We start from the raw sequence: 19,269 nt of genomic DNA on the forward strand, positions 1-19,269 counted from the left end.
GGTTGTAAATTCAAAGGGAAACTTTCCACAGTTCCTCAGACTAATTCATGGGCTGAAACTGTCATGAGAAGGACTTTGGCCAGACACAGGGGACACTGGGGCTGAGGAGGGACAGTCACGTAATGTGCTCCTGATGAAGGGACACTGTTGAAGGTGAAAGCTCCTTTCAGCGGCTTCTCATTCACTTGGGTGCTGGACTCCAGCTTCCCCAAGGACTGCTCCTCATTCTGGGAGCCGCCCTTCCCCTCCCCCGCTGCCCAGCACACACCAACCCTCCACCCTCCCTGAGAAATCACTCACGTAGGTGGGGCTGGGCTACATCACAGGGGGGATCACAGGGTTCTGTTGAAAAGAGCCCAGGACACTTGGTGTGGGGGTGCGCCCACACCCAGGCCCCACACACTCTGAGGGGGTGCTCCGACATGAAGCATCAGCCCCTGGGCCCTCCCTTCACCCCCTCTCATGGCGGCCTGGGTGGAACTTCCTGCTATAGTCCCAGACCCCACCATGGCCACCTGGCCTGGGCCCTCCACAGGCAGCTCAGATACCTCCAGGGCCCTGTCTGACTTGTAGCAGCGGGAGGAAGAGAAGCAGCAACTTCAGTCTGTGACCAGCAGTCACATCCCAGGGATGTGAGCATGCAGGGCCTCAGCCCCAGATGCTGGGGACACTGCACCCCGCCTCTCAGTCACAGAAAGACCAGTTTTCCTGCTGGTCCCGAGGGCCCTGCCTGGAAGTCAGGAGACAGGGCCAGGCCCTACAGGCCAGGGGTAGGCAGCCTGCTTCCAGGGGCCCAGTGTCCTCAGCAGGCACCCGGCCACAGCAGGCAGAAGGGACTCAGTCCCCAGGCAGTGAGCGGCTTTCAGCAAAAGGGTGCTGCTGCCCAAGGGTTGGAGCACTTCTCGTGGCCAATTTCCCCATCTGTTCCCTGGTTATGCTCTCAACAACCCTGGCCATTGTTAGCGCCACCTCCACAGATGAGGACTCTGAGGCACAGAAAGGTTTGGGAACAGCTCAAAGCCACACATCTGGTCAGAAATGGACTGGGGTTTGAGTGCTGGCAGCCATGCTTCTAATTTGACCACCACACAGCTGCTTCTCAGGATGAGACACAGAACGTCCTCCCTCCAGGCTCACTCAGTGCTTCCCCGGCCAAGACGGCCAGTCCTGTGCTGCTTGTGCCCCAGCTTCCATCCTAGCCCCTCAGGAGGCTGGGCCACATGGGGCTGGTGGGGGGGCAGGTATGGGGGGGAGAGGCCCTCATGGTGGTCAGCTCTTCAGCAGAATGGCCAGGCCCCGTGACCGCACAGCACACTTTGGAAGAAGAAGGTCAGTCCTGACTGCTGGGAGGGAGGGGGACACCAGAAGGGGAGACCATGTGGGGTGGACGGATGCTCCTGGGGCTGTGGGGGTGACACCCATCCTCATTTCTGTCTGGACTGCAAGGCTCTGTTTTAACTGCTCATGTAGGATTTTCCTTCAGATTTGAAAAACTGTGAGTCAGGAGATTGAAAAGTAAAAACCAGTCACTAGGATAAGAATACCTCAGGGCCTGGGAGGAGCCCTGGGATCCCCCATCAGACAGGAAAGGAGCCTGAGGTCACACATGCTGACCCTGCAGCCCCCCAGAGCACTAAGCAGGCCTGGCTCAGCTTTCTCCAGTTCCACCACCAAGGAGAGCCCAGGGGCCAGTGACTGCGGGCAGGGCGGTGGGGGGGGAGGGGGAGGGGAAGCAGGCCATGCCAGGGGCCCTGCTGAGGTGGCTGCAGTGTAAAGCCCAGGCAGCAATCCCCGCAACAGCTTCAGCCCCCAGCACTCTGCTGCTGCCCACCCACCTATCCAATGCCCCCACCCAGAAGGGCTCTGTCAGTCCAGCTCCCCTGCCTGTCAGAAACAAGGCTGGGAGAGGCTTGTTTGGACACTGTGGGGTGGGGACCAGCACAGGGTGACCTCACAGGCCTCCTGGGCCTGGGGCTGCCACTTGCCTGCCTCCCCCCATTACTGCTGCTCCCTGTGGGCACCTCCCTCTCTGGAGGTAAATACAGGCACCTCCCTTCTCTGCCACTTACCATCCGGGCACAGTTGGCAAGTGGCCTCAATGTCCCTGAGCCTCAGTTTCCCCATGAATGCCATGGGGGTCATAAAGCTCAGAGGGTCTGAACAAAGCCACCTGCACACAGGGCCCACACACCTGCCACAAAGGTGCAAACCAGCCCTGTGCGTCCCACACTGCAGGGACGTCCCCACTGCTCCCTCACTCCCCAGAGGGCCCCCTGCAGCCCCCCCTGAGCTGCCCCTGCTTGTGCACTCACCCTGCAGGGAGCAGACCCCTCAGGGGTCTTCCCTGCCGCCCCCACACCCCTCCTCAGACTAAACCCGTGAGATCACCCACAGTGTGAGGGGCTCTGTTCTAGCACCCTAGAGTGCACCTCACTGACCCCGCAGACTGATTCTGGACATGGTGCAAGGATTCTCCCTATTTCACAGATGTGGAAACTGAGGCCCAGAGAGGGAAAAGTAGCTTGGTTGTGATCACCTATTTCCCAGCCAGTAGATGGCTGACCCCAGGGAGGCTGCCTCCAGAGGAAGGGGGCCATGCTGGGCTCTCATCCTCCCAGATGCCCTGTGTACTTCCCCTTTCATTCCCACAAACCATCAGTCTCCTGGTGATGACCTCTGCCCTCCTTCCCCTCAGCAGGAGGACAGGACAGGCACCCACTGGGAGCTCAGTCAGCATTTGTCCAATGCTCGGATCAGCACTCCCCCACCTGGCCCTTCGGCCCTTCTGTGTTCTCCTTGGGAAGCCCCCTCCTCCCCTGCCACCCAAGTGCGGTGTCCTCAGAAACCACGGGTGCAACCCTGGAGAGGCAGAAGCTTGGCCTGGCAGCACGGCCCATGCCCACAGCCTGGAAACTCACTGAGGTCAGGGAGAGAGGCTGGACGCTGCTGAAGCTCATCTCTCCACCCCCTCTGTGTTCACGGCTACTCCTCACACCAGCCAGGCAGTGCTCTGCACTAGGGAGAGTCATCAGAGATATAGAAATCAAATCAATTTGGCAATAATTCAGTGGGGAGGAGCCAGGAACAAGAGGAAATGGGTCTAGAGAAAGAGAAGGGAAGGGTTCTGGGGAAGCAGGGGTGTGTGAAGAAATCAGGAACAGGAGAGTAAGTACTCCCACCCCAGAACCTTCAAATTCTACTCCTCACATAAACACATCATCAGGTAAACAAGTGTTTACCAATAGAAACCCTCACACGGAGGCTATGACTTCCCTGGTGTAGTGCTGCCCTGGGGGCTTCTAGTTCCTGCGTGGGGAGCTCACCTCTCTTCTCTCCTCCCTCTCCTCTCCTCTCTCCCTGGTTTTAAATGGCCTCACATTTATTAATGAACCTACTCACTATTGCCAAAAAATCACAGAGAAAAGTCATTTTTCCAATAATTTCCCAATTTAAAAACCCAGCTATCTGCATAGTAGTGACCTTTTAGTGATTTCAAGAGGCAGACAAGCCTGACGGAACATAAATACAGAGCCATGTCTGATGTGCCAGTCCTCACACACCCAGTTTGGTTCCTCCCCAGTGTCTCTTCTGGGACCTGTACCTGGGTTTATATGAGTTTTCATCCAAGCCCGCTGGGGAATGGGCCAATTCAGCTGTTGTTTCTTCACCAGGAACCTCTTGATCCTCAAAGTCTCGTGAGCAGACATGGCGAAGAAGAATCAGTGGCATGGACCATAACGGTAGAGAAAGAGAGACTCTTGTGTCCTGTCTCTTTCTGGGCTTTAGAATAGAGAGATGAGAAGTCTTGGACACAGTGGAACATTCCAAGTGACATGGAGGTCAGGATGATACATTAAATAAACTACCTTTGAATGGCTTCAGCATTGAGGGAAAAAATGGTTGAACAGGGACTAGTAGCATTGGGGAAGAGAGGTGAAGAGCCGAGACTTAAAACTTACCTGAAGTCCAGCAGGTCCCTGAAATGTGCTAGACAGGAAACCAGTGTGCTACCGGTCAAGCCTGAATGAGCAGATAAGGGTCACCTAGGCGCCAAGTGGGTAGAAGGTGCCCCAGGGTCATGCATATGTCTGCACCTCTCTTCTTTCTGAACCTTGTCTAGATGCACCAGAGCTTGCAAAGACTGGCTTCTTGGAGAGGCTGTGGCATCCCCTCAGCCCATCCTTCACTCTCGTGGGTTATATTCTAATCGACTTAATTGAACCAACTTGAATTGAACCGACTTGAGGGGGAGACACCACTACTGAACCAGAAAGGAGGGAAAGGAAGACAAATTATTTGCAATCCTCTGCAGCACCAGAAACTATGGGGACAGCGTCATTGTTTAGTGGGATATGGAACACGTGGAATTCTCATTCCGTGCAGATCAAACTGTGAAACAATACAACTTCAGAAAACAACTCAACAGCAGTGAGAACATACCCCATGTCCACAGCAGCGTTACTCACCATGGCTCCAAATTGGAAAGAACACAGATGCGCAAGAACAGAGGAGAAAGGAACACATTTTGGTGTCACACAATGCAGCGGCCCCAGCAATACAAAGGAGCTGGGACACAGGAAATGTCAGAGGACCTCAGAGTGGAACAAGGACCCTGGGAGGGCAGGAAGACATCTGGGATCTGGAAATGCTCTGGAACTTGACCTGGATGCTGGTCCCACAGCTGTTCACCTCATCCAACACTCTAGGATCTGGGCATTTTATCTCTGTAAACACTTTCTTAATAAGGTATTCTGGAAGAAACCCCAAAACTCCCGAGGCCCAGGTGTCCCGGGGAGAACAGGGACTGCTAGAGTTCTAGCAGACAAGCACGAGGCATCACAGCTGCTTTGGAGGTGACTCACAGGGAGTCCAACTGACAAGGAGAGCCTCAGAGCCCCTGCCCCAGGTCTGCAGGGTGGGGCGTTCTCGGCCTAACTGAGACACTGGGTGGCGGCATCTCCCAGGTGCAGTGCCAGGGCCAGTCAACCTCAGCACAGTGACGTCATCATCATGCAGTCCCTGTGACTTATTACTAGTATGCAGTTCCAATCTTAAGGAGGAAAGGGGCAGCCCTAGGCAAAGTTCCTTCTCAGACTCTGTTATTCAAAATCCCAGACCCTGACCCAATGCTCTCAGTTCTCTGCAGTGTACATTGAATGAGCTGTTCAAACTGTCTGCCACTCCTCACCCTTGAGGATGGCCACTACCCAAAAACCAGGAAGTGACAAGTGTTGAGGAGGATGTGGAGGAAGAGCCCTTTGCACTGTTGGTGGGCATTTAAATGGGGGGAGGGGATGCAGGGGCTGCTATGAAAAATGTAGTGCCATGGAGCCCTGGGCTGGGATCAGACTTCCTGCTTTGGTTTGGGAGAGCTCACTCCTCAAGAGGCTGTTGTAGTGTAGAGATTTGCATCCAGCCCTTGGGAAGGGGTCCTGAAGGCCCCCTCCAGTGAGGGGGGCAGGGGAAGGGGATGGGCTCCTTCCTGTCTCCATTGTGCCACAGACTCTTCCCCTGGTTCTCAGAGCCCCTCTGACCCGGGTCCCCTCAAGCGGCCCCACCTTCTCCAGCCTGCCCTGCACAGATCCTCTGCATGCCCACCTCTCTCTGTTCTCCTCCCTTTCCCCCTCTCTTCCCGTTGACCCACTGTTTCTTTCCCTCTGTCTTCCCTTTGGTCGGGACCCAGCCTGACCACTGATGACCATCTCTTGGGCTCAGGTCTTGAAATGGAACGAATGTCTTCACTTCAGCCAGCAGCTGGGTCTTCAGTGCTTGCAGGGTCCTGGCTGCTGTCAGGGAGGAAAAGGAGAACTGGGCCTGACCCAGCTGGAACTAAGTGACACTCAGAGGTGGGTCCAAGACCCCCTGGAGGACCTAGTATTTCCCCTTGGAGGAGGGACTAGAGGGGCTTGGAATGTGGCACAAGAACCATGAGAAGTCACCTGGGGGAGGTCAGTGTTGTGTCCCATTGCGTGCGTTGTTCTTTCCGAAGTCACACTTTGCAGCAGGTCAGCACTCACAGTGCATGTGCAACACATAATTATTATGCATTGTATACACTGTAGTGTGTGAGGGGGAGGTTGTGAGGCTGGTGTGGGTCCCACCCCTCACAGCCTTGGCCCTTTTCCACAGGTCAGATCCCTGGCTGTGGGCGCTCAGGGGCCATGGGGGAGGACAGGGGAGATGCCCGTGGGTTTGAGGAAAAGTTGAGTTCAGCGGGAGTTTGAATTCCGTCTGAGCACAGAGCCTGTGGGAGTCCTAACGGGACTCTGGGAGGGGGCGTGGGGCACTGCTCTAGGGAGCCTGGCCCCTCAGTGTGGTCTCAGCGCTGTTGGCCACGTTGCTGATGGTTCTGTCCAGTTCCGTTTCGTGAATATGTCTGTTTGGGTAATTTCACCTGTGTTTTGCAGTCCCTCCCTTTTAAGGAGAATATGTGACCGTGGTGAGAAAGCTTGAAAGGAACCCCTTCCTTCTCCACCCTGTTGTTCCCCTTTACAGGACAAATCTGGTAATAAGTTCATCAATTTTTATTTTTGCTTTCTTTTTAATGAACACGTCTTTCAGAATAGGATTGTGTGACCATGTTTAAATGGCAGAAACAAAGAATCTAACACGATTTTGTTCAATTAACAGAAGGCTACTGCAAGCAGGATGAAACATTTTCTGGTCACACACACACACACACACACACACACCCCCCAAAGAAACCTGTAGTGTAAGCGCCTGGTGTTAGCTTTATGTTTTGTAATGTACGTGCCTGACATGAAGGCACCCATCTCAAAGATATGCATCTCAAATACCATGTTGCCAGCCATGTAACAGCTTCCAGCTAAACAGTTAGATAAGCATCCAGGGGTTCCCACACATCAGTTCTCTTTTGAAAGCCTTGGGTAACCTAGATAACTGACCACAGGAATGACCCCACTTTCTGTTCTTGCACCCTAATTCTAACCTACGCACCCCTCCCTTGGGCCCCAGAGAAGGCAGAACTCCAGAACCTGGAAGCTCTCTCTCCTCCTGTACCCATCCTCTGTAGCCAGGAGGACCTATCAGTAATAAACTCTGTGTTTCCCAAGCTCCCTGACAACTGCTGCTGAGGTGCATCTTGCTGTCCTGGGAAGAACCACAGAGACTGGTTCAGTCACCATATTGGCTCCAGTTGGGGACATGTGTGGGGGGCTCACCACAGGTAGGATGGGCCAAGTGATGCCCCAGGCCATGTCTAGTGGGTACCAGTGGGCTGAGGCCTGTGCAACCAAACAGCATGAGAGTTCCTTAAAAATGTAAGCACAGAATTACCACCACATGATCCAGCATGATTCTGCTCTTGGATATAAACCCTAAGTCATTGAAAGCAGGGGCCTGATGGTAATATTCGTACACCATGTTTGCAGTAACATTATTCGGCACAGCTGAGAGACTGCAACAGCACAAGTATCCATCCAAGGATGATTAGTTGAACAAAATGTATATACACATGACCCTGGCTGGTATATGTCTGAGCACGGGCCTCTGGATTGAATGGATTGAGCTCGGGCCTGTGAACCAAAGGGTTGCCAGTTCAATTTGCTGTCAGGACACATGCCCAGGTTCCAGCTGAGGGCCCCAGCTGGGGGAGCTCTGAGGCAAACACACACTGATGTTTCTCTCCCTGTCTTTGTTTTCTTCTCTTCTCTCTAAAAAATAAATACATAAAATTTATAATCAAGTCAGAGCATGTGCTCTGATTTCTACATCAGAGCTGTTAAACAGGGAAACTCTGAAATGAACAGAGTAGATCCCTCTGGAGTGGACAAAGGACGGACCTCCGGCTTCTTGAGTCCCTGAAGGACACCTGGCCCCTGCACCAGCTTGGGGGCTTCCAAACCTACTGAAGCCTTTCAGGTGTGCGTTCAGGACAGGCTGGCAAAGGCCCCACGTGTCCTCACCCAAGGGCTTAGTGACATTTCTCAGACCATCACTTACTTGTCAGGGAAACTAGATCATAGTGTCAGGGGAGGACAGCCTGCTTGAGACCTGTGACAGCCACCTGAGAACTCTTCCAGGTGCTGAAAGTTTTCCTTGGGACAGCCTGTCACCATTTATGCATCTGGTCAAGTTCTGATCTTGCTGGAGCAAAAGGGAACGGTGGCTCACTGCTGGGAGACTGGGCAGGACCCAGCATTTCTACCGGACACCCCAACGTCTCCCTCAAAACTGTCAGGCAAACCCTGCCTCTCTTGTCCCGGAGCCTGACTTGGCTGCACTGACACATGACTGTGCTGAGATAACTGATGAAGTGAATTCCAGCAGAACTGGTTGACAGGAACATCCCTCAGGAGAAGCAGACTGGCCTCTCAGTGCAGATGGAAGCAGCTCCATGGGCAAAGGAGACAGAGACGCTGTGTACTCATTTGTGACTGTTCAGGGAGCAGTGGAGGCCCAGGCCTTGCCACTGGGAGCCTCTGCTCAGAAAACCGAACTGATTACACTGACGGGGGCACTGGGAGTGTTGTGTGAAAGGAGAGTGAATAGGTATATGGACTCAATGTAAGCTTTCCTGATGTTGCAATCACATGGTTCCTTCTGGAAGGAAGAAGAACTGTTAACTTCCAATAAAAGCGGGGAAAGGCATTCAGCAGAAATTTTAAAATTATTAGAGGTTGTTCAGGTGCCTTTGGAGGTGGCAGTGACACTCCACCTGGGGCATCAGGAAGAGGATGCTGAAGCACCTGGAGGAGGCAATCTGCCTGCACGGCAGAGAAAGAGGCTGCCAAAGGGACCTGGACAGTGGCTTTGGTAGCTGTTCCGGACTTGTCACAACTTGACTCTCAATATTCGCCTGCAGACCTAGAGAGAGCTGAGAGCTGGGGTTTGATGAAGAAGAAGCTGACAGTGGTTGGAGAAAGAATGAGAAAGGGGTTATACCACATCCTGAACATTTAGTAGAGCCTGTCGTGAAGTCGCCTGAGGCCACTCACAGTGGAAGGGACTCATCAACTGTGTATATTAAGCAGTGGCTCCCAGGTCCTGGAATTCTGAAGCCATACAAACAGTAATCGCTAGATGTGTGTTGTGTGGAAAGAACAACCCCCATGACACATCCCCATCCGAAGAAACCAGGGAAACAACACCCAGCACAACGCCCACTGGAGGACTGGCAGATACACTTTACTTAGATGCCAAGGGTCCAGAGGAGAAATATTTGCTAGTGTTTGTGCCACCTGTTCAGGGTGGGTAGAAGCCCATCCTACTAGAATGGGGAAATCCTCAAGCTAGTGAAAGGCTTAATGCAGGAAATAATTCCAACACACTTGGCCGACCCAGCAGCAAACAGGGCAACAAGGAACCTCTTTTCATTTCAGAAATTACACAGAAGGTTAGTACATTTCTAGGAACCCACTGGCGACTCCACACAGCATAGAGATCTCGGGCTTCTGAAAGGTGCAGGAGGGGAAACACCCCTGAAGACAAACACAGCCGAGCTGAGCCAGGAAACTCATCTCCACAGGGATGAAGCCAATTGCCCTTGCCTATTGCCCTGCGCAGGATAACCGTGGTTCCCTCAGGTGGGATTCAATTGAGTCCTGAGGAAATTGTACACAGGTGCCATTTCAGGTGCCGTTTGAGGTGGACGGATGCAGAAAAATGTTCATAGTAGCAACCCCCATGGCCCAGCCTGCTGAAGGGCTAAAGGCCCTTGAGAGCTGTCCCAGGGAGAGGCTGTCCAGGCCGGCTTTGTGCTCCACCACAGCAAGGCTGGAGGGCACCCACTCCTCCAGCCACCAGCCCACTGCTGGGCTGTTCTGCCCCAGGGCTCTTTGCCCAGCAGCCTGGGGAGTCAGGTCAGGCTCCTGGCCCCTCCCTTAAGAACGGGTCCTCTCAGGGCTCCTCCCAGAGCCAGTGCTCCATGCCCAAGGCTGGGGTGACGGGGAGCCCCAGTGGACTCCTGGACTTCCATGTCACTGGGGTGCCCAGGGCCCTGTGCCCTACTCTGCATTACAGTGGAGGTCCTATAGACCACCCGCAGTGAGAGAATCTCTTTTCAGTAATGTAGGCAGGTGGGCCTCAGGGCCCTGGGCAGGGCAAGTAGCTTCATGGATGCCTGTTTGAAGCATGTGAATCCAGAATACATCCGGGAGCCCCACTGGACTGTTGGCTTCAAGAGGGTAAATCTGTGACTGGCATTCCTCTCCCCAGCCTAGGCCTGGGCTGGGCAGGGTGCCAGGACAGGTCCTCATGCTCAGCCTGGTCCCTGTGCAGAGTCCTGGCGGGGAGGGTGCTCACTCTGCAGCCCATGGCACCCCCTCACCACCTCCCCATGGCCAGCAGGCCTCGCTGCAAACTTTGTCCACCATCCCTCGTGCCACAGGGCGTGTCACGCCCTCTTCCAACCATGTTTTTTGACAAGGTCTGAACATGGAAAGAGAAAATTCAAGGAATCCATCTTCCTGGAAGAGAGTGTGGCATACAAATGGGGGTGGTAATTTTTGGGGGATTGCTTTTAATAATTTCCTTGCTAATATTAATCCTGGTCTTACTTTGTACCCTGATTCCCATAAGAATAGGCCATGAGGAAAAAAAAGGTCTCGAAGTGAGTCAACGATTAACTTTGAGGGAAATTCTGAAGGGACAACTCGTTCTCCCTAGACTATTGAATCATGCCCAGATTGTTTTAAATAAGGTGTTTATAAACCTGAGTAAGAAATTATCCCCGATTGTTCCCATAAAAGAATTCATGAATCAGTTACAATAGGTTGAATTATTGTCGGACTTTCCCACACCTGTTCCTTACCCATAGATACAGAGTCTTTCTAGAAAACAAGAAAAAATTATATAGACCCCTACCCACAGCCCAAGGATAACCCTGGGTAGCATATTGGATTATTGACAAATTATGGTATCCCCCAAGGGGAGCCAATAGTCTCCAGAGGGTTCCAGATCCCCCATTACCTTATACAGGAGCATATAATGAGGGTGGCATTAGAATGGTCAATAAGGATGGAATCCAAGTGCCTTATAATAGTCTAAATTTCATGGAAAGGCTAGCTCGAAGCAGACCTCCCTGGTGTTTATTACCTAAGGAACAAAAAGGGTTTACTGTAGCTGGATTTCCTGTTTATCTCTCCTTACATGTTTGTTTTGGTGATTAAAAGATGGTGGGATTGTTAGATACCTGTATCTCAGGTTTATTGATTCGCATAATTCCAATGAAGTTGTATAAAATAATTTCTTGACCAGAGAATAAAATCCTCTCTAATGAAATAGCCCCTGCACGTCTAAAAGTTGTTGGAGTAACAGCCCCACCTTTACCTTGAATAGGAATATATATCAAGTAGAATTAGACAGGCAAAGAAATAAGAAAACCTGGTTAACTATTATAAATTAAGCACATAGAAACAGTTACCAGGGCATCAGATGACAAATTCTGAGAACTTTAATAAACAAAAAGACATTGAAACTCTGTACGTACAGCTATTTCTAATTGTCTAATTTATGGCTCTCCTGGTCAAAACAATCTTTGTTTAATATAATTGAATCTATGGAAACTTTTGTATTTTTCCTGGTTACCTTTGTATTAATGTTTTCCTGCTTCACCTCATCACAAATGTTAATCACTACCAAAATGAAAGTATAAACACCTGCTTGTACTTGCAATAAACGGAACAGAGCATCACTGTCCTCTGAGGCGTGTTGTCGTCTGTCTCCCATCGTCGAGGCCTTACCCACCTTTCAGGAACCCGTGCACCTAGCTGCGGCTGGACCGCAGCAGCCAGGACTCACCATCCCCTCTGGTTTCATGTCACGATCAAGACATCCTTCAGCAGCAGCTGGCAGTGAGGTACATGGCCACCTCTGTGTCTTGGGGACATGCACAGGGGCCCTGATGTGTGAGACACACTGAAACCCCTGGTGGCTGCCAAGTGAGCCTGAGTGAGGAGCACATGGAGGACCATTTCTCCCAGCTTGAGGTATGACACCTGGTGTGTGGGCTAGGGATGCAGGTCCAGGGCATGGGAAAGCCACTTCCCCCACCACATCCTAAACCCCGGCACAGGAGGACACACGGTGGAACCACACCAACAAGGAGCATCTTGTGGCATAAGCACTAGGCAGGCTACTCTGTGCATCCTAAAGCTTGGAGAGACATTCAGGTGGTCCACGGCAGAGCAGGCGGCGGTGGGGGTTACAGAGTCTTAGTCAGAATCAAGTGCAGTCTAAGCATGGCCGTGGGGAAGGCAGATGGCTCAGCAGTGTAGGTGTGGTGGGGAAGCTGGGAGACCCCAGGGCTCTGGTTCCAGCCTGGACCCGATGAGTGAGAGGTGGCTGCACCAGCAGAACTGACACCTGCTTTCTGTTTTCCCCTGAAGAACCAGAAGCGCTATCATGAAGATATTTTCGGGGCTGTATTTCCCTCCAAGGTGAAAGAGCATGGGGCAGCAGGGAAGCCTGGGGATCCCAGAGCTCCAACAGCCCACGGAAGTTAAAGCTGCTGCCACCGAATTTCAGGACGGTCCCAATTCTCTATTCTCTGAGGCCACAGGGAGATGGTGGGAAATTATATCCCCAGCCTCACATCTTATTTGTCCACCTCCCTCCCCCTTTGCTTGACTTGTTACCAAGTGGCAGCCTGGACTGAGTGCAACCACTTGTCTCCTTGGAGCCTACCTTTCCCCAGATAATGGAATACTGGGGTGCCCTTGGTATGTGGAGAGTAAACCAGCAATGCCAGGCCTGGCCAGTGAGTGAGGATGGATTTTTCCCTGATTCCACCACTGTGAGGGACCACCAGGAGGAGCTATCGCACCACTCTGTATGTAGCCCCATCCTTTTCAGGGCAAGGTTTTCAAGCTTTCATATTTAAAAAAAAAACCAAAAGAGTAAAAGTCTGGTCAGCCCCTGAGGGCCATTTAGGTCCTCCCTGTAAGACTCCGTGATGGAGATATTTACATGAAATGCATTTTATTTTAACCACGTTGTGTGTGTGAGTGTGTGTGTGTCATAAGGAAACAGCCCTGAGTTATGTAGAGCTGGGCACTGGTGGTGGCCCAGCTTGGCCCTGCTGCTTCCTGAAACACATTCAAGAGCTGCACATGGGGTGCAAGTCTGGGAACCCGTGATGGGGGTGGGAGCACTGGGCTCAGCCCAGCCTCACACAGAAGGTACCTCCCACGGGGGGCGACGGGGGGGTGGGGTGGGTGATCCTGCACAGGATGCCAGCTCTTTAGCAGAGACACTGACACTGGCCTTCTGACAACACCGCTGCATTTTTGCTCTGGGACCCGTTGTTTCATGAAACTTTGGTCAATGTGATTGGGCCCCTGGATGACAAAGCAGGTGAGGTCAAGGCATTCACAGTGTGTGAAGGACACACGTCCTCCATGGGGAAGTCTTCTCCAGGGACTGTGCCATGTGTCCTTGTCCCAGTGGGAATGAGGAAGGCACTCAGCCAGGAGTGAATGAGGGTCCAGTGAAGTCTGGCCCCCACAGGGGTTTGGCCTGTGTTTCCTTGATTTGCTGGCCCCCTACTCAGATAGGGTGGTGGGGGAAGAGGGGACACACCAAACTGCAGTGTCCTCGTGGTGCTTGGCACAATGGTGGCCAAGGACAAGGTCACCTAGCCTAGTGCCTCTCCCAACCTAACCTGCACGCTAACCGCCTGGGATGTCTCTCCAATGCAGACTGATTCAGGTGGGTGGTGGGACCTGAGATTCCTCATTTTAAACCAGCTGCCAGGTGAGGTAGGTCCTCCTGGGTTTGGGACTATGGTTTGAGCCTCTGCCCTGGTTCCTGAGGCCCTGGGTTCTTGATGGAGTAGCAGGGTGAGTTGGCATCATGTGCACAAGACCTGGGTCCCCCTGCACTGGCCCAGGGGCTGGCAGACCCTACACACTGAGCCACTTTCCCCAGCACCGCCTACCCCTAACACTGTGGGACCCACAGTGGAACCACCAACAAGTTCTCCTCTGGGTCCGACCCTGCCTTCCACCTCCTCCCACTGATGACCTGCCCTGCCCTCTGGCTTCCTGGCCCTGCCCTGGCCCTCACAGCCTCTGGCCCAGCCCTTGGCCCATGTCAGAAGCCCGGGGCAGCTTCCTGGCTGCAACTCTGTTACCAAGCTTCCTGTCAGATGTTCCTTCCAAAGAGCCTAAGTCCGGCTGCTTTCTTCCACACCCTTGTGGGGTTTGTGGGGACCCACTGAGAGCAGAAATGGGAAGGGTGCCCCATCTAAATGTGCCTGGGCTCCCTCCTTGGACAGGAACATCCCCAATTCCAGAAACCCAAGTGCCTCCAAAGAACATTTAAATAACCACAATCATCCTGTACACGTGGCCCCCAGGGATATTTCTTACTTTATTTGAATCATGGAATAATGAGGCTTCCAGCTGAAGAAGGTCCTGTTTGTTGCTGGAGACCAGCAGGTGTCAGTCAGGGTCACTTTCCTGGAGAGGAGCAAGGGTTGGTGATGGTACAAGGAAAGGGTAAAGGTCGGAGAAAAAGGAACCCTGAGGAGACCACCTCCCTTGTGAGTGACCAGCTGGTGGCTTGAGCCTGAGGTGGACTTGAATGGACGCTAGGAAATGGGATCCAAGGTAGACAAGGGGTAGGCTGGGAGCTTGGGAAGGTCCAAGACCCTCCCTTTGTGCCCAGGGAACAGAACCTGAGGCCCATAGCCTGACGGGACACCCCAGATCATGGGACAAAGTTCCTTGAGACAGCGTAGTCCTTCAGGTAGCTCTCGGCGAGAGCAGCGGGTGCCCTCCAGCCTTGCTGCGGCGGAGCACAAAGCCGGCCTGGACATCTTCTCCCGAGACAGCTCTGAAGGGCCTTTAGCTCTTCAGCAAGGTGGGCCATGGGGGGTTGCTACTATGAACATTTTTCTTCATCTGTCCACTCCAATCGTCACCTGAACCAGTTACTTGTACACAATTTCCTAAGGACCCAACTGAATCCCACTTCAGGGAACCTGAAGTTTAGCTAGAAGCTTGTACATGGCTGGCAACATGGTATTTGAGATGCATATGTTTGAAATGGTGCCTTAATGTCAGGCACTTGCATTACAATCAAAAAAGCTGGCACCGGTACCTACACTACGTGTTTCTTTTGTCTGTGTCTGTGGGCGTGCGTGTGTTACCTGTGAGATCAGAGCTGCAGAGAAACCAGAGCTAATGGGAAAGCAGGGGCTCATTAAAAGTGTGGCCTCTTGGGAGGGAGAGGGGGAAGCAGCTGGGCTGGGGCCTGTTCCCAGCACAGACCAGTTCCCAACCGGGTGGTTCTGTGCAGGGTTTTTGGAGGAAAAACACTGCGCACTGTGGGGAAGTATCTTGAAAACTGGTGACTTCGTACTGCTCTGCTTTTCTCTCTTTGGGTGTTCCTGTACACAGCTCTCCAGCCCCTGGGACTCGTTCCGGCGGCTTTCCAGCTCTACTTCCTGGAACTGCCCTGTCCCTGACCGATCATTTGGGTGCTGTAATGTTTGTTCTGCCTGGTCTGTTTGTCCTGCCTTGATCTGTTTGCTCCGATTTCATGTCTTGCTGGCTGGGGTGCCCTGTGCAAGGTCAGACCAGAATGTCATTACCAAGAAATGTTTCATCCTGCTGGCAGTAGCCTTCTGTTAATTGCACAAAATTGTGTTTATTTGTTTCTTTGTTTTTGCCATTTAAACATTGTAACAATCCTATTCTGAAAGGCATGTTCATTTAAAAGAAAGCAAACATAAAAATTGACGACCTTAATTACCAGATTATCCTGTAAAGGAGCAGAAATGGGTGGAGAAGGAAGGGGTTTGCTACAAGGTTTTCCACCAGGGTCACATTTTCTCCTTAAAAGGGAGGGACTGCAAAACATAGGTGAAACAACTCGAAAAGAAATACTCATGAAACGGAACTGGACAGAACCACCAACAACGCGGCCAACAGCGCTGAGACCACACTGAGGGGACAGGCTCCCTAGAGCAGATCCCCACACCTGCTCCCAGGGTCCCGCTGGGACTCCCACAGGCTCTGTGTTCAGACAGAATTCAAACTCCTCCTGAACTCAACTGTGCCCCAAACCCACGGGCATCTCCCCTGTCCTCCCCCATGGCTCCTGAGCTCCCACAGCCAGGGTTCTGACCTGTGGAAAAGGGCCAAGGCTGTGAGGGGTGGGACTCACACCAGCCTCACAACCTCCCCCTCACACACTACAGTGTATACAATGCATAATAATTTCGTGTTGCACATGCACTGTGAGTGCTGACCTGCTGCAAAGTGTGACTTAGGAAAGAACAACACACTCAGTGGGACACAACACTGACCTCCTACAGGTGACTTCTCACAGTTCTTGTGCCACATTCCAAGCCCCTCTAGTCCCCCCTCCAAGGGGAAATACTAGGTCCTCCAGGGGGTCTTGGACCCACCTCTGAGGGTCACTTAGTTCCAGCTGGGTCAGGCCCACTTCAACTTTTCCTCCCTGATAGCACCAGGGCCCTGAGAGCACCAAAGACCCAGCTGCTGGCTGAAGTGAAGACACTCGTTCCATTTCAAGACCTGAGCCTAAGAGATGGTCATCAGTGGTCAGGCTGGGTCCCGACCAAAGGGACAGACAGACGGGAAAGAAACAGTGGGCCCACGGGAGGAGAGGGGGAAAGGGAGGAGAACAGAGAGAGGTGGGCATGCAGAGGACCTGTGCAGGGCAGGCTGGAGAAGGTGGGGCCGCTTGAGGGGACACCAGGGGTCAGAGGGGCTCTGAGAACCAGGGGAAGAGTCTGTGGCACAATGGAGACAGGAAGGAGCCCATCCCCTTCCCCTGCCCCCATCACTGGAGGGGGCCTTCAGGACCCCTTCCCAAGGGCTGGATGCAAATCTCTACACTAGACAAAGCCTCTTGAGGACTGAGCTCTCCCAAACCAAAGCAGGGAGTCTGATCCCAGCCCAGGGCTCCATGGCACTACATTTTTCATAGCAGCCCCTGCATCCCCTCCCCCCATTTAAATGCCCACCAACAGTGCAAAGGGCTCTTCCTCCATGTCCTCCTCAACACTTGTCACTTCCTGGTTTTTGGGTAGTGGCCATCCTCAAGGGTGAGGAGTGGCAGACAGTTTGAACAGCTCATTCGATGTACACTGCAGAGAACCGAGAGCCTTGGGTCAGGGTCTGGGTTTTTGAATAAAAGTTCTGAGAAGGGACTTTGCCTAGGGCTGCCCCTTTCCTCCTTAAGATTGGAACTGCATGCTAGTAATAAGTCACCGGGACTGCATGGTGATGACGTCACTGTGCTGAGGTTGACTGGCCCTGGCACTGCACCTGGAGGATGCCACCCAGTGTCTCAGTTTGGCTGAGAACGCCCCGCCCTGCAGATCTGGGGCAGGGGTCCTGAGCTCTCCTTGTCAGTTGGACTCCCTGTGAGTCACCTCCAAAGCAGCTGTGATGCCTCGTGCTTGTCTGCTAGAACTCTAGCAGTCCCTGTTCTCCCTGGGATACCCGGGACCCCGGGAGGTATTGTTTTTTTCCACGGTACTTTGTTGAGGTAGAGTTTACACAGATAAAATGCCTAGATCCTAGAGTGTTGGATGAGGTGAAACAGCTGTGTGACCAGCATCCAGGTCAAGTTCCAGAGCACTTCCAGGGCCCAGAACCTGTCTTCGAGCCCTCCCAGGGTCCTTGTTCCACTCTGAGGTTCACTGACGTTTCCTGTGTCCCAGCTCCTTTCTATTGCTGGGACACAGGAAATGCTGCATCGTGTGACACCAAAATGTGTTCCTTCCTCCTCTGTTCATGCTCATTTGTGTTCTTTTCACTTTGGAGCCATGGTGAGTAACACTGCCGTGGACATGGGGTATGTTTTGTCCCCTCCTGAGTTGTTTTCTGAAGTTGTATTGTTTCACAGTCCAACCTGCATGGAATGAGGTTTTCATCTGTTCCATATCCCGCTAAACAATGAAGTTGCCCCCAGAGTCCCTGGTGTTGCAGAGGGTTGAAAATAATTTGTCTTCCGTTCCCACCTTTTTGCTCCAGGGATGCCATCTGCCCCTCAAGTCGGTTAAATTCTAGTTGATCCAGGAATATAAGTGGAATGGAGGTTGAGCCAAGGGGATGCCAGAGCCTCTCCAAGAAGCCAGTCTTTGCAAACTCTGGTGCATCTAGACAAGGTTCAAGAAAGAAGAGAGGTGCAGATATATGCATGACCCTGGGGCACCTTCTACCCACTTGGCACCTAGGTGACCCTTATTTGCTGATTCAGGCTTGAATGGTAGCACATTGGTTTCCTATCTAGCACATTGCAGGGTCCTGCTTGACTTCAGGTAAGTTTATTGTCACTGCTCCTCACCCCTCCTCCCCAATGCTGCTAGTTTCTGTTCAACCATTTTCCTTACCTTGGTGCTGAAGCCATTCAAGGGCAGTTTATTTAATATGTCACTCTGACGTCCATGTCACTTGGAATGTTCCACTGTGCCCAAGATTTCTCGTCTCTCTATTCTAAAGCCCAGAAAGAGATGGGACACAGGAGACTCTCTTTCTCTCCACCATCATGATCCATGCTGTTGATTCTTCTTTGCCATGTATTCTCATGAGACTTTCAGGATCAAGAGGTTTCTGCTCAAGAAACAAAAGCTGAATTGGTCCATTTCCCATGGATTCAGGTGAAAATTGGTAATAAAACCAGGTACAATTTCAAGAGGCAACATTGGAGAAGAACCCAACTGAGTTTATGAGGAATGGCACATAATACATGGATTCATATTTGTGTTCCATCTGGGTTGTCTGACACATGAAATTGCTAAAAAATGCACTACTGTCTGGACAGTTGGGCATTTTAATTGGAAAATTATTGAAAAAATTATTTTCTCTGTTGATTTTTTCTGCAGTAGATCATGTAGACAAAAACAATAAAAAGGGAAAGAGGAGAAGGAAGAAAGAAGAAAGAAAAATTCATAGACAAGGGACTCTTTTTCTCTTCCCTGGAGTCCTGTGGTTTATACCCAGGGAGGTTATGTATTGTCTGATGAGGTCTTGTGCTTAACTGTTTGGCTTTGTTTAATTCTCTCATCTCAGTTTCCCCATTCCATTTGCCCAGGAATTTCCTAGCTTCTATTATCCTGTCTTATTCCCTTCTCAGAGACTTCCATTTCTAAAATCCTTTAGGGGTGATGAGAGAGTTGATTCTCTTATCAATAGCTGCTTCCTGCTAATAAGGGCTGCAGTCCCTGCCCAGGTAGGGTATGGAAGTCTGTCCCTGCCTCATATCAGTGAGACAAGGCAATGGGGTTTGAGACTGGCACAGACAGTCTGTTAGATTTTTCCAAAGTAGGGA

The 19,269-nt window shown here is 52.0% G+C and overlaps 2 pseudogenes; one reads left to right on the forward strand and one right to left on the reverse strand.

Moving 5' to 3' along the window:
• Nucleotides 1-3,552: 3,552 nt before the first annotated feature.
• On the reverse strand, nt 3,553-3,707 carry LOC123817127 (annotated as a pseudogene).
• Nucleotides 3,708-18,387: 14,680 nt separating this feature from the next.
• LOC123817670 lies at nt 18,388-18,670 on the forward strand (annotated as a pseudogene).
• The last annotated feature ends 599 nt before the right edge of the window (nt 18,671-19,269 follow it).

The sequence above is a fragment of the Phyllostomus hastatus genome, unplaced genomic scaffold (assembly GCF_019186645.2).
Source record: "Phyllostomus hastatus isolate PE091 unplaced genomic scaffold, TTU_PhHast_1.1 phas_contig_210, whole genome shotgun sequence".
Taxonomy (NCBI): Eukaryota; Metazoa; Chordata; class Mammalia; order Chiroptera; family Phyllostomidae; genus Phyllostomus; species Phyllostomus hastatus.